At 44.1% G+C, this 16,700-nt stretch overlaps 1 non-coding gene across 1 annotated transcript; it reads right to left on the reverse strand.

The window, feature by feature from the left end:
• Nucleotides 1-16,073: 16,073 nt before the first annotated feature.
• TRNAS-GGA (transfer RNA serine (anticodon GGA)) lies at nt 16,074-16,160 on the reverse strand. The gene has a single exon. It is a non-coding gene; the product is annotated as a tRNA-Ser (tRNA).
• Between the last annotated feature and the right edge of the window lie 540 nt (nt 16,161-16,700).

Raw genomic sequence — 16,700 nt, forward strand, 5'->3', positions numbered from 1 at the left:
CAAATATCAAAGAATTCTCTTCACAGCTAAGTGATGCGACTCCTTTGGTGCCGCTTGAAATCGAGCACACATGCAAACACTAAGCATAATATCTGGCCTAGATGCACATAGATAAAGTAAAGAACCAATCATGGAGCGGTATACCTTTTGATCGAACTCTTTACCATTGTCGTCAGGACCCAGATGATGTTTGGCTGGCATTGGTGTTGTGAAGCCTTTGCAGTCTTGCATACCAAACTTCTTCAGGCAATCTTTGAGATACTTCTCTTGAGATATGAAGATGCCATTGCGTTGTTGTCGTATTTGAAGACCAAGAAAGAACTTCAGCTCCCCCATCATGGACATCTGATATTGCTCTTGCATCATATATCCAAACTCTTCACTGTACTTCTGATTGGTGCAGCCGAAGATAATGTCATCCACATATATTTGGCACACAAACAGTTCACCATCATATGTCTTCGTGAAAAGAGTGGGATCTAGGGAACCAGGTATGAAGCCTTTGCTCTTCAGGAAGTATTTGAGTGTGTCATACCAGGTCCTAGGGGCTTGTTTGAGGCCATACAGTGCCTTGTTGAGCTTGTATACCATGTCAGGATGTTTTGGATTTTCAAAGCCAGGCGGTTGTGCAACATATACTTCTTCTTCAATCTTGCCATTGAGAAAGGCACTCTTCACATCCATTTGATATAGAAGTATGTTATGATGATTTGCATAGGCCAGCAGTATGCGTATGGCTTCAAGCCTAGCCACAGGAGCAAATGTTTCATCGAAGTCAATGCCTTCCACTTGAGTATATCCTTGAGCAACGAGATGAGCTTTGTTTCTGACAACTTGACCATGCTCATCTTGCTTGTTGCGATATATCCATTTGGTGCCTATTATGTTGTGCTTCCGTGGATCAGGACGCTTAACTAGTTCCCATACATTATTCAGCTCAAACTGTTGAAGCTCTTCTTGCATAGCTTGAATCCATTCAGGTTCCATGAAGGCTTCTTCAACTTTCTTGGGTTCTGATATTGAGACGAATGCGAAGTGCCCACAGAAAATTGCTAGCTGAATTGCCCTTGAACGAGTGAGTGGACCAGGTGCATTGATGCTATCAATTATTTTTTCAATCTGCACTTCATTGGCAACGCGAGGATGTACAGGGCGAAGACTTTGCTCTTGATGTTCATTGTCGTTGTTGGAAGGAATGTCTTCAGGCTGAGCATTGTCTTCATGTTGATCAGGTGCTGAAATGATAAGTTCTTCTTCAGGATGAGCTTCAGAAGGTATAATTTCTCCAGTTCCCATTAGCTTGATTGATTCAATGGATGGAACTTCATCTAGCACACTTGGCAGCTGCTCTCTTTGTGATCCGTTGGTCTCATCGAACCGCACATCCACTGTTTCAACCACTTTGTAATGAAAGAGATTGAAGACTCTGTAGGAGTGCGAATCCTTTCCATATCCAAGCATAAAACCCTCATGTGCTTTTGGTGCAAATTTTGAGGTGTGATGTGGGTCCTTGATCTAGCACCTTGCGCCAAATACTCTGAAGTAACTGACATTTGGCTTTTTGCCAGTAAGGAGCTCATAAGATGTCTTGTTCAGTAGCTTGTGAAGATAAACACGATTGATTGTATGACATGCAGTATCAATGGCTTCGGGCCAGAATTTTCTAGGGGTCTTGTATTCATCTAGCATCGTTCTGGCCATCTCAATTAGTGTTCTGTTCTTGCGTTCGACGACGCCATTCTGCTATGGCGTGTACGGGGCTGAGAATTCATGTGTGATGCCCAGGGTATCAAGATATGTATCAAGGCCAGTGTTCTTGAATTCAGTGCCATTGTCACTTCTGATGTGCTTTATCTTGGCGCCAAAATTGTTCATAGCTCGATTGGCGAAGCGTCTGAAGACATCCTGCACTTCAGTCTTGTAAAGGATTATGTGCACCCAAGTATATCTAGAATAATCATCAACAATAACGAAGCCATAGAGGCAAGCAGTAGTAGTTAGAGTTGAGTAATGAGTGGGACCGAAAAGATCCATGTGAAGCAGTTCGAAGGGTTGAGTAGTAGTCATGATTGTCTTCGAGGGATGTTTGGCCCTCGTCATCTTCCCTGCTTCACAGGCACCGCATAGATGGTCTTTCTTGAACTTGACGCCCTCGATGCCTATGACATGCTTCTTCTTCGCAAGGGTGTGGAGGTTCCTCATGCCAGCATGTCCAAGCCTCCGATGCCATAGCCAGCATTCTGAAGCCTTTGCTAGAAGACATACTGCAAGCTGTGGCCCTGCTGAGAAATCTACCACGTACAAATCATCTTTTCGATACCCTTCAAACACTAGAGACTTGTCAGATTCCATTAGTACAAGGCAACGGTATTTTCCAAACATTACAATCATGTTCAAATCGCAAAGCATTGAGACAGACATTAAGTTGAAGCCAAGGGATTCAACAAGCATGACTTTATCCATGTGTTGATCCCTTGAGATTGCAACTCTACCTAGACCCAATACCTTACTTTTACCAGTGTCAGCAAATGTGATGTGGCTCTTGTCGGATGGACGTAAGGTTGAGTCCATAAGAAGACTTCTTTTGCCAGTCATGTGATTTGTACACCCACTGTCAATAATCCATTCTGAAGACGCTGGTGTCGTACCCTACAGTGCAGTTAGGGGGATAGGCTTCACCAAGAGCATTGTGAAGCAAAAACATTTGACGAACCAGTGGGTTATGAAAGCTTAGATCCAGGTTAGGACTAATAGGAAGTGTAGCAAGCGATTCAGGTACGAAGTACATAGTAAGACCATTTGGGCATTTGATCTTGCGCCCTACAAGATGTTTAAGGTCCCCAGCAATAGCGTCAGATGATTTTGGTTTTCTGCTGGAGACCTTTCCCTGCAAAAGAGAGTTAAGCCTTCTTAACCACCCACATCTTCAAGGGTGGCTTAGAAGCAGTAAGTCTAAGTGCAGCATCTGAGAATTTTGGCTTTGAAGCCTTAGCAAACAATCTTGCAGGTGGACAATAGTACTCATAAGAATAAGCAGAATAGTTCTTGGTCTTATGAACATGGCGGTTTGATGAACCGCTCTCATATTCATATGCCCGAGTATGGTTTCCCTGCAAAATATTTGCGTTAGTGCGACTCAAGTGAGTCCTCTGTTTGTATGAAGCCTTTGGACCGTATGAAGCCTTTGGTCTGAGGTTTGTCTTCTTCAAGTGAGGTGTCATGAAGACATTCACAGGAAGATTTTCCAGACACCTTTTCGGAACCCAGATCTTCTTCATAGGCGGTCCATTCCTGCAGTTAGTACCAATGTACCTAGCAAACACTTCACCATTCTGATTCTTAAACAGTATATAGTTTGCATCAAAGGATTCATCAATGATAATGGGGTTAGCACAAGTGAAGCCAGTTAGATTGGATGGATCTGCTGAAGGTTCCTTTGCAGCAACCCACATGGTTTTGGGGTACTGCTCAGGTTTCCAGTACGAGTCATCTGCATTCATTTTCCTTACGAACCCTACACCCTCTTTCCTAGGGTTTCGGTTCAGAATCTGCTTTTTCAGGACATCACATAGCGTTTGATGCCCTTTAAGGCTTTTGTACATCCCTGTTTCAAGCAATGTCTTCAACCTAGCATTCTCATCAGCAATAGCGGTGGTATCCTCAACAGAGGGGTTAGTTACCGCATCAACAGTTGAAGATATTGCAACAGCAGTAGCAGTAGAACATTCAGCAACAGAAGTAGCATTATCATGCTCAATGCATTTAAGACATGGTGGTTCAAATCCTTCTTGAGCGGGACTGATCTGTTTGGCGCGAAGTGACTCGTTTTCCGTTTGAAGGTCTTCATAAACCGCTCTCAATTTCTCAAGATCTTGCTTCCTTTGAAGATAATCATAGAAAGCTTTTCATGAGTTGTTGAGAGAGTTTCATGACGATTTTCAAGTTCCTGATACTTAACGTGAAGATTTTTTATGTCTTCAATTAAGGATTCAGATCGAGTCATTTCGGCACCCAACAGATCATCGCTTCTGTCTAACAGTTTTTGAATATGTTCCATAGCTTTCTGTTGTTCAGTTGCAATTTTAGCAAGTGTTTTGTAGCTAGGTTTTGAAACACAATCAGAGTCATCGTCACTAGATGTTTGATAGTGAGTAGTGCGTGTGTTTACCTTGGCACCGCGTGCCATGAAGCAGTAGGTAGAAGCAGAGCAGTCCTTGTCGTTTGCATCGGTGTCGGTGATGAAGTCATTGTCTTCAGTGTTGAAGATGGACTTGGCAACGTATGCTGTAGCCAGACTTGCGACGCCTGAGTCGGATTCCTCTTCAGACTCCACCTCCGCCTCCTCAGAAGCAGACTCCTCATCTGAATCCATTTCCTTGCCAACAAACGCACGTGCCTTGCCAGATGAGCTCTTCTTGTGTGATGAAGACTTTGAGGAAGACTTGGAAGAAGACTTTGAGTATTTCTTCTTCTTCATCTTGTCGTCAGAGTCATATTCCTTGCTCTTCTTCTTCTTTTTGTTCTCATTGTCCCACTATGGACACTCAGAGATGAAGTGGCCAAGTTTCTTGCACTTGTGACATGTTTTCTTCTTGTAGTCATGAGCAGGAGCTTCATCATTCCTTGAACTTGATCGGGAAGACTTTCTGAAACCTTTCTTCTTCATGAATTTTTGGAACTTCTTGACAAGCATAGCAAGTTCCCTTCCAATGTCTTCAGGATCATCAGAACTGCTATTAGATTCTTCTTCAAATGAGGAGACAGCTTTTGCCTTCAAGGCACGAGTTCGCCCATAGTTTGGACCGTAGATATCTCTTTTCTCCGAAAGCTGAAACTCATGTGTGTTGAGCCTCTCAAGTATGTCAGACGGATCAAGTGTCTTGAAATCAGGACGTTCTTGGATCATTAGGGCCAGGATGTCAAACGAACTATCAAGTGATCTCAGCAGCGTCTTGACGACTTCGTGTTTGGTAATCTCAGTGGCGCCGAGGGCTTGAAGCTCATTTGTGATGTCAGTGAGTCGGTCAAATGTGTGCTGGACATTCTCATTGTCATTTCGCTTGAAGCGGTTGAAGAGGTTGCGAAGGACACTGATTCTTTGATCTCTCTGGGTTGAGATGCCTTCATTGACCTTGGAGAGCCAGTCCCAGACCAGCTTGGATGTCTTCAAAGCACTCACACGGCCATACTGTCCTTTGGTCAGATGACCACAGATGATGTTCTTGGCAGTAGAGTCCAGTTGAACGAATTTCTTGACATCAGCAGCAGTGAAACCTTCTCCAGCCTTGGGAACGCCGTTCTCAACGACATACCATAGGTCGACGTCAATGGCTTCAAGATGCATACGCATCTTATTCTTCCAGTAGGGATATTCAGTTCCATCGAAGACGGGGCACGCAGCGGAGACTTTAATTATCCCTGCAGTCGACATAGCTAAAACTCCAGGTGGTTAAACCGAATCACACAGAACAAGGGAGCACCTTGCTCTGATACCAATTGAAAGTGCATTATATCGACTAGAGGGGGGGTGAATAGGCGATTTTTATGAAAGTCTTCAAAACATGGAAGTTATGAAGACAAACAGCAGAGATATGCCTATTACTATGCAGCGGAAGGTGGACTACACTAGGCAAACCATGGTCAAGTATCAACAGAGTGAAAGCATAGTGACAAATAGCTGCAGTGTAATAAGGATCAGGTAGGAAGATGTTATGAAGCCAAACAGATCATACACTCACGTTGTGAAGACAAAAGATAGAATAGACATGCAATGACTTCACAATGAGTAATCAGTAAGAGAAAGAAGTGAAGATGAAACCAGTGACTCGTTGAAGACAATGATGTGTTGGACCAGTTCCAGTTGCTGTGATAGCTGTACGTCTGGTTGGAGCGGCTAGGTATTTAAACCTTAGGACACACAGTCCCGGACACCCAGTCCTGAACACGCAGCTCAGGACACCAAGTCCTCACCGTATTCTCCTTGAGCTGAGGTCACATAGTCCTCGCCCAATCACTCTGGTAAGTCTTCAAGGTAGACTCCCAAACCTTCACAGACTTCGTTCACTGGCAATCCACAATGTCTCTTGGATGCTCTGAACGCGACGCCTAACCGTCTGGAGGATGCACAGTCCTCAAGTGTAATAAGTCTTCAGATCACACAGACAAGAAGACTTAAGTGATGCCCAATTCTCTCTGGCTCTGGTGGTTAGGGCTTTATCCTTGCAGGGAATTCTCTCTCAAAGGCTTCGAGGTGGGTTGCTCTCAAACGACAAAAGCCGTACTCTCAATCTGAGCAGCCAACCGTTTATGGTTGTAGGGGGTGGGCTATTTATAGCCACTTAGCAACCCGACCTGATTTGTCCGAAATGACCTTGGGTCACTAAGGAACTGACACGTGTCTCAACGGTCAGATTTCAAACTCACATGGCAACTTTACTTGGGCTACAAGAAAAGCTGACTTGTCCGGCTCTGGACAAGATTCGCTCTCATTGTCTTCACTCGAAGACATAGGTTTTTGGTTTAGGCATCACTTCAGTCATTCTGACTAGTTCTCCTGGACCCCACTTAACAGTACGGTGGTTCCTATGACTCAACACAACAGAAAAAGAACTACGAAAGATCTAAGTCTTCGAGCTCCATAGGCTTCATATCGTGTCTTCTCTTGTCATAGTCTTCAATGTGAATATCTTCATATACCACCTTTGACTTCAATGTCTTCATACATTTTTAGGGGTCATCCCTGGTAGTAAAACCGAATCAATGAGGGACTTCTACCTGTGTTATCCTGCAATTCTCACAAACACATTAGTCCCTCAACTAGGTTTGTCGTCAATACTCCAAAACCAACTAGGGGTGGCACTAGATGCACTTACACACTTATAGGAATAGCTCAATAGATTGATCAGAAAGGATAACTTTGAGGTGGTTTCGTGCCCTACAAACAATTTCATCTTTTGTTCTCTGCTAGATAAGAACTTTGTGGTGATTCTTTGTTGCACGTTGAGGGATTCTTATATGATTCAATTATGTTAGCACTGTTGAGAGATTACACTAGTGAAAGTATGAACCCTAGGCCTTGTTTCTAAGCATTGCAATACCGTTTGTGCTCCGTTTTATCACTTACTACATTGCTGTCTTTTTATTTTCAGATTACAAAAACCTATATCTACTATCCATACTACACTTGTATCACCAAGGGTGACTCTTTCCTCCTTGGTGGCAGCCCTCCCTCTCCCTCCAACCTATATAGTAGGGGATTTTGCTCTTTTGGACACACAGTTTTTGGAGCCTCCTCTAGTTCTTCCAGTTCATGTTCTAGTTGGTCCTAGTTGACTAACTAGAGCTTGGCTAATCCTCTTGTCATAATTAGAAGCACAATGTGGTTCTAATATCCTCCCTCTAATTCTCCCACCTTTCTTCATCAACAATTATTGGTTAGTATCGACTGAGCCTAAGTTTTTGCTTCTTTGCATGACATGTGCTATTCTTGGAATGTCATTTTATTTTGTTTCCTTTGCTGTTTGAATAAAATACTTAAGATCTGTAATTCTTAAATGGGAGAGAGCCCTCACATAGCTACCTATTTACTTAACTACTCATTTGATCTTCACTTATATCTTTTTGGAGTAGTTTGTCAAACACCCTCATGCTTCACTTATATTATTTTGATAGTTATGAAGTTGGTCCCAAAATGATGAATATTCCAGAAGGATATAGTAAAAACTTTCATGTAGTTCATTGGATATGATAATTTTGATTCCTTGCAATAGTTTAGCGATATGGAGATGATAACATGTGAGTCATGTTAGTGAGTAATTGTGCTTTAGTAAGAATATTGGTGTTAAGGTTTGTTATTCCCTATGCATGCACATAAAGTCAATAGTTATGCAGCGAACTTACATCCTACTTATGGTGCACCATTCAGTGTTAGTTATGCTCAATGCATGTTTATGACATTTTTCGCTTTTTGGTTGGTTGCTTCTCAATCTATTTGCTAGCCTTCAGTTTTACTAAGCGGGAATGTTGCTTGTGCATCAAACTCCTTAAACCCAAAGTTGGGCCAAATGAGTCCACCATACCTACCTATATGCAGTATTTCCATGCCGTTCCAAGTAAATTTGCATGTGCCAACTCTAATTTTTCAAAATGAATTTCCGTTTTGTGTGCCCATACCGCTCATGAAGCGGCTGTTGGGGAACGTAGCAGAATTTTAAAATTTTCTACGCATCACCAAGATCTATCTATGGAGTCATCTAGCAACGAGGGAGAGAGGAGTGCATCTACATACCCTTGTAGATCACGAGCGGAAGCATTCAAGAGAACGAGGTTGATGGAGTCGTACTCGTCGTGATCCAAATCACCGAAGATCCTAGCGCCGAACGGACGACAACTCCACGTTCAACACACGTACAGAGCGAGGACGTATCCCACGCCTTGATCCAGCAAGGAGGAGGGAGAGGTTGAGGAAGAGGGCTTCAACAGCAGCACGACGGCGTGGTGGTGGTGAAGCTGCAGTACTCCGACAGGGCTTCGCCAAGCTCTTACGGAGGAGGAGAGGTGTTGGGGAGGGGAGGGGCTGCACCTTGGATGTTGTATGCAGCCCTCCCCTTGCCCCTCTATTTATAGGGGAAGGAGGAAGGGGCCCGGCCCCCTCTAGATGAGATCTAGAGGGGGGGGCAAGGGGAGGGGGCTTGCCCCCCAAGCAAGGGGGCGCCCCCTTTAGGGTTCCCCCCCCAACCCTAGGCGCATGGGCCCAAGGGGGGATGCGGCCAGCCCATGTAGGGCTGGTTCCCTTTCCTCTACAGCCCATTAGGCCCTCCGAGAGAGGTGGCCCTTCCCGGTGGACCCCCGGACCCCCTCCGGTGGCCCCGGTACAATACCGATATGCCCCCGAACCTTTCCGGTGACCGTATGACAACTTCCTACATATAAATCTTCACCTCTGGACCATTCCGGAACTCCTCGTGACGTCCGGGATCTCATCCGGGACTGCGAACAACATTCGGTAATCACATACAAGTCTTCCTAACAACCCTAGCATCACCGAACCTTAAGTGTGTAGACCCTACGGGTTCGGGAGACATGCAGACATGACCGAGACGACTCTCCGGTCAATAACCAACAGCGGGATCTGGATACCCATGTTGGCTCCCACATGCTCCTCGATGATCTCATCGGATGAACCACGATGTCGAGGATTCAATCAATCCGTATACAGTTCCCTTTGTCAATCGGTATGTTACTTGCCCGAGACTTGATCGTCGGTATCCCAATACCTTGTTCAGTCTCGTTACCGGCAAGTCACTTTACTCGTACCGTAATGCATGATCCCGTGATCAACCACTTGATCACATTGAGCTCATTATGATGATGCATTACCGAGTGGGCCCAGAGATACCTCTCCGTCATACGGAGTGACAAATCCCAGTCTCGATTCGTGCCAACCCAACAGACACTTTCGGAGATACCTGTAATGTACCTTTATAGTCACCCAGTTACGTTGTGACGTTTGGCACACCCAAGGCACTCCTACGGTGTCCGGGAGTTGCACAATCTCATGGTCTAAGGAAATGATACTTGACATTCAGAAAAGCTACAACAAACGAACTACACGATCTTTGAGCTATGCTTAGGATTGGGTCTTGTCCATCACATCATTCTCCTAATGATGTGATCCCGTTACAATGACATCCAATGTCCATAGTCAGGAAACCATGACTATCTTTTGATCAACGAGCTAGTCAACTAGAGGCTCACTAGGGACGTGTTGTGGTCTATGTATTCACACATGTATTACGATTTCCGGATAACACAATTATAGCATGAACAATAGACAATTATCATGAACAAAGAAATATAATAATAACCATTTTATTATTGCCTCTAGGGCATATTTCCAACAGTCTCCCACTTGCACTAGAATCAATATTCTAGTTACATTGTGATGAATCGAACACCCATGCAGTTCTGGTGCTCTAGGGAGAGGTTTAGTCAACGGATCTGCTACATTCAGGTCCGTATGTACTTTACAAATCTCTATGTCTCCATTTTGAACACTTTCACGAATGGAGTTGAAGTGATGCTTGATATGCCTGGTCTTCCTGTGAAACCTGGGCTCCTTGGCAAGGGCAATAGCTCCCGTGTTGTCACAGAAGAGAGTCATCGGGCCCGACACATTGGGTATGACTCCTAGGTCGGTAATGAACTCCTTCACCCAGACTGCTTCTTGTGCTGCCTCCGAGGCTGCCATGTACTCCGCTTCACATGTAGATCCTGCCACAACGCTTTGCTTGCAACTGCACCAGCTTACTGCCCCACCATTCAAAATATACACGTATCCGGTTTGTGACTTAGAGTCATCCAGATCTGTGTCGAAGCTAGCGTCGACGTAACCCTTTACGACGAGCTCTTCGTCACCTCCATAAACGAGAAACATTTCCTTAGTCCTTTTCAGGTACTTCAGGATATTCTTGACCGCTGTCCAGTGTTCCATGCCGAGATTACTTTGGTACCTTCCTACCAAACTTACGACAAGGTTTACATCAGGTCTGGTACACAACATAGCATACATGATAGACCCTATGGCCGAGGCATAGGGGACGACACTCATCTTTTCTCTATCTTCTGCCGTGGTCGGGCATTGAGCCATGCTCAATCTCGTACCTTGCAATACAGGCAAGAACCCCTTGTTTGACTGATCCATTTTGAACTTCTTCAATATCTTGTCAAGGTACGTACTCTGTGAAAGACCAATGAGGCGTCTTGATCTATCTCTATAGATCTTGATGCCTAATATATAAGTAGCTTCTCCAAGGTCCTTCATTGAAAAACACTTGTTCAAGTAGGCCTTTATGCTTTCCAAGAATTCTATATAATTTCCCATCAACAGTATGTCATCCACATACAATATGAGAAATGCTACAGAGCTCCCACTCACTTTCTTGTAAATGCAGGCTTCTCCATAAGTCTGCATAAACCCAAACGTTTTGATCATCTCATCAAAACGAATGTTCCAACTCCGAGATGCTTGCACCAGCCCATAAATCGAGCGTTGGAGCTTGCACACCTTGTCAGCATTCTTAGGATCGACAAATCCTTCTGGCTGCATCATATACAATTCTTCCTTAAGGAAACCATTAAGGAATGCCGTTTTGACGTCCATTTGCCATATCTCATAATCATAGAATGCGGCAATTGCTAACTTGATTCAGACGGACTTCAGCTTCGCTACGGGTGAGAAAGTCTCATCGTAGTCAACCCCTTGAACTTGTCGATAACCCTTAGCGACAAGCCGAGCTTTATAGATGGTCACATTACCATCCGCGTCTGTCTTCTTCTTAAAGATCCATTTATTTTCTATGGCTCGCCGATCAACGGGCAAGTCAGTCAAAGTCCATACTTCATTTTCATACATGGATCCTATCTTGGATTTCATGGCTTCCAGCCATTTGTCGGAATCCAGGCCCGCCATCGCTTCTTCATAGTTCAAAGGTTCACCGTTGTCTAACAACATGATTTCCAAGACAGGGTTGCCGTACCACTCTGGTGCGGAACGTGTCCTTGTGGACCTACGAAGTTCAGTATCAACTTGATCTGAAGTTTCATGATCATCATCATCAACTTCTTCTCTAGTCGGTGCAGGCATCTCAGGAACATTTTCTTGAGCTGTGCCACTTACCGGTTCAAGAGGTAATACTTCATCAAGTTCTACCTTCCTCCCACTTATTTCTTTCAAGAGAAACTATTTCTCTAGAAAGGACCCATTCTTGGCAACAAAGATCTTGCCTTCGGATCTGAGGTAGAAGGTATACCCAACAGTTTCTTTAGGGTATCCTATGAAGACGCATTTTTCCGACTTGGGTTCGAGCTTTTCAGGTTGAAGTTTCTTGACATAAGCATCGCATCCCCAAACTTTTAGAAACGACAGCTTAGGTTTCTTCCCAAACCATAATTCATACGGTGTCGTCTCAATGGATTTTGATGGAGCCCTATTTAAAGTGAATGCGGCAGTCTCTAAAGCATAGCCCCAAAGTGACAGCGGTAAATCGGTAAGAGACATCATAGATCGCACCATATCTAATAGAGTGCGATTACGATGTTCAGACACACCATTACGCTGAGGTGTTCCAGGCGGCGTGAGTTGTGAAACTATTCCACATTTTCTTAAGTGTGTGCAAAATTCGTGACTCAAGTATTCTCCCCCATGATCTGATCGCAAGAACTTGATTTTCCTGTCACGTTGATTCTCAACCTCACTCTGAAATTCCTTGAACTTTTCAAAGGTCTCAGACTTGTGTTTCATTAAGTAGACATACCCATATCTACTCAAGTCATCAGTGAGGGTGAGAACATAACGATAGCCACCACGAGCCTCAACACTCATTGGACCGCACACATCAGTATGTATGATTTCCAATAAGTTGGTTGCTCGCTCCATTGTTCCTGAGAACGGAGTCTTGTTCATTTTACCCATGAGGCATGGTTCACACGTGTCAAATGATTCGTAATCAAGAGACTCTAAAAGTCCATCTGCATGGAGCTTCTTCATGCGTTTGACACCTATGTGACCAAGGCGGCAGTGCCACAAGTATGTGGGACTATCATTATCAACCTTACATCTTTTGGTATTCACACTATGAATATGTGTAGCATTACGCTCGAGATTCATTAAGAATAAACCATTCACCATCGGAGCATGACCATAAAACATATCTCTCATATAAATAGAACAACCATTATTCTCGGATTTAAATGAGTAGCCATCTTGAATTAAACGAGATCCTGATACAATGTTCATGCTCAAAGCTGGCACTAAATAACAATTATTGAGGTTTAAAACTAATCCCGTAGGTAAATGTAGAGGTAGCGTGTCGACGGCGATCACATCGACCTTGGAACCATTCCCGCGCGCATCGTCACCTCGTCCTTCGCCAGTCTTTGCTTATTCCACAGCTCCTGCTTTGAGTTACAAATGTGAGCAACCGCACCGGTATCAAATACCCAGGAGCTACTACGAGTACTGGTAAGGTACACATAAATTACATGTATATCACATATACCTTTCGTGTTGCTGGCCTTCTTGTCCGCTAAGTATTTGGGGCAGTTCCGCATCCAGTGGCCACTTCCCTTGTAATAAAAACACTCAGTCTTGGGCTTGGGTCCATTCTTTGGCTTCTTCCCGGCAGCTTGCTTACCGGGCGCGGCAACTCCCTTGCCGTCCTTCTTGAAGTTCTTCTTACCCTTGCCTTTCTTGAACTTAGTGGTTTTATTCACCATCAACACTTGATGTTCCTTTTTGACTTCTACCTCTGCTGATTTCAGCATTGAATATACCTCAGGAATGGTCTTTTCCATCCCCTGCATATTGAAGTTCATCACAAAGCTCTTGTAGCTCAGTGGAAGCGACTGAAGGATTCTGTCAATGACTGCGTCATCCGGGAGATTAACTCCCAGCTGAGTCAAGCAATTATGCAACCCAGACATTTTGAGTATGTGCTCACTGACAGAACTATTTTCCTCCATCTTACAGCTGAAGAACTTGTCGGAGACTTCATATCTCTCGACCCGGGCATGAGCTTGAAAAATCATTTTCAGCTCTTCGAACATCTTGTATGCTCCGTGTCTCTCAAAACGCTTTTGGAGCCCCGGTTCTAAGCTGTAAAGCATGCCACACTGAATGAGGGAGTAATCATCAGCACGTGACTGCCAAGTGTTCATAACGTCTTGGTTCTGTGGGACGGGTGCGTCACCTAGCGGTGCTTCTAGGACATAATCTTTCTTGGCAGCTACGAGGATGATCCTCAGGTTCCGGACCCAGTCCGTATAGTTGCTGCCATCGTCTTTCAGCTTGGTTTTCTCTAGGAACGCGTTGAAGTTGAGGACAATGTGGGCCATTTGATCTACAAGACATATTGTAAAGATTTTAGACTAAGTTCATGATAATTAAGTTCATCTAATCAAATTATTCAATGAACTCCCACTCAGATAGACATCCCTCCAGTCATCTAAGTATAACATGATCCGAGTTAACTAGGCCATGTCCGATCATCACGTGAGACGGACTAGTCAACATCGGTGAACATCTTCATGTTGATCGTATCTTCTATACGACTCATGCTCGACCTTTCGGTCTTCTATGTTCCGAGGCCATGTCTGTACATGCTAGGCTCGTCAAGTCAACCTAAGTGTATTGCGTGTGTAAATCTGGCTTACACCCGTTGTATTCGAACGTTAGAATCTATCACACCCGATCATCACGTGGTGCTTCAAAACAACGAACCTTCGCAACGGTGCACAGTTAGGGGGAACACTTTCTTGAAATTATTATGAGGGATCATCTTATTTAAGCTACCGTCGTTCTAAGCAAATAAGATGTAAAGCATGATAAACATCACATGCAATCAAACAGTGACATGATATGGCCAATATCATTTGCTCCTTTTGATCTCCATCTTCGGGGCTCCATGATCATCGTTGTCACCGGCATGACACCATGATCTCCATCATCATGATCTCCATCATCGTGTCTTCTTGAAGTTGTCTCGTCATCTATTACTTCTACTACTATGGCTAACGCTTTAGCAATAAAGTAAAGTAATTACATGACGTTTATGTTGACACGCAGGTCATAAATAAATAAAGACAACTCCTATGGCTCCTGCCGGTTGTCATACTCATCGACATGCAAGTCGTGATTCCTATTACAAGAACATGATCATCTCATACATCACATATATCATTCATCACATCCTTTGGCCATATCACATCACAAAACACTTGCTGCAAAAACAAGTTAGACGTCCTCTAATTGTTGTTGCAAGTTTTTACATGGCTGCTATAGGATTCTAGCAAGAACGTTTCTTACCTATGCCAAAACCACAACGTGAATTGCAAATTTCTATTTACCCTTCATAAGGACCCTGTTCATCGAATCCGATCCGACTAAAGTGGGAGAGACAGACACCCGCCAGCCACCTTATGCAACTAGTGCATGTCAGTCAGTGGAACCAGTCTCACGTAAGCGTACGTGTAAGGTCGGTCCGGGCCGCTTCATCCCACGATGCCGCCGAATCAAGATAAGACTAGTAACAGCAAGCAAATTGACAATATCGACGCCACATATGCTAGTTAAGTTGAAACTCCTAAATTAAAGCGCAAGCAACAAAACTACTTTTTTGAAGGCGCGGAGCGTTGAAGAAGAGCATAGCTCGATTAACACAACTAGGGGCAATATGGTTCATTTTCCTAGAACACCACAACAAATGTCCCTACCAGCTGTTGCCAGTGAAGCTGAAACCATGGCTACCCCTCAACAAGCCTCTAGCTCTTATCCTAGGCCTGAACCGCCTGAACCTCCAATTACCGTACCATTGGTACTGAATACGACCACCACTCACACCTATTCCAGACCTTTAAACCCCTGACCACCTAGACCTCTAGTAGCAAAGCAACTAAAAGACCCAATCACAAAAATAACCCTCTCTATCCCCCTCAAAACCTTGGCACGAACACTTGTTTCCAGCCACCTATGGCCTTCCTCACAGCTCAAAACATGATAATATTAGACCTAATCCTGCACCTCCACCACCACAACCAAGACCCAATTCAATACCAAATATCCCATTTTCCCAACCAATACTTTTGCCCTATGCTGGAAATTCCATGAAACCAGAAGTGCCAATATATACTTACCTTAACCAACCGCTTCCAACTCAACAGCATGACTGCAAAACGGTACTCTGCTTCAACCACACGGTATGGCTCCCTCATTTCAAACCAAGCTGTAGACCGAGTAGGAAACAGCTAAAGGTTCCGGTCCAAAGGTAAGAAGATCCGTTGGTTGGAAATCCGTATCAATTGTTACTGGTTCTCCCGTTCTTGGTACTGTGTCATGTGACTCTAAAGCCCCAACTAGGCTAGATCGAGATCTTGGTCCTTGCTAGGCTTACTCGCGTAAATAACCCCCATGTCTTAGGTGTTCTCGGGGGTAAGCGACTCACGATTTAGAAAGTCGACGGATTTTCCTCTTACTAGAAATTTCATTGTGGTCGGTAACGTTGGTGAATTAACAGAAACGGAAAGAGAGGGATTCGAACCCTCGGTAAACAAAAGCCTACATAGCAGTTCCAATGCTACGCCTTGAACCACTCGGCCATCTCTCCTACATAATCTTATTATTGACCAGAAACTGAGTGAATAGCGAGTTTTCGTATCACTAAAGTACAGGTACAACCGATCACAGGTTCCATAGGGAGTTTGACTTCCTTTCCAATTTCATATTTCTCAACAACAACTTCTCTCATCCCCACGGATCTATTCAAAATTCTGGAATCGTCCCATGTTTCTATTTCGATTGTATGGCGTGGCGCTTCCCGTTCTCACAATTTCTCAAAGGTTATTGTATTGATACTATGGAATTTAGAGTGAAAAAACAATAGGGTTCAATTCGATTCATTTTGGAAACTCTAGCGGGGCCATCCCAAATTCCTCTCAGCTGTCATAATTGAATAAAAGGGATCGTATAGCTTTCCAATCCAGCAACATACATCTATCACCTAGGCATAACTGCCAACATCTGATCAGGATACCTTATATGAGCCATACTTATCCAGGGAATCAATCGCGTGAGGGTGTTGTTGATAGAGGGAGCTCTGGCCAGGAGAGGCTAGAGCGAGTGATAGCAACGGAAAGGTAAGATCAAG

The sequence above is a fragment of the Triticum urartu genome, chromosome 5A, assembly GCF_056163025.1.
Source record: "Triticum urartu cultivar PI428250 chromosome 5A, HENAU_Tu73, whole genome shotgun sequence".
NCBI classification, from domain to species: Eukaryota; Viridiplantae; Streptophyta; class Magnoliopsida; order Poales; family Poaceae; genus Triticum; species Triticum urartu.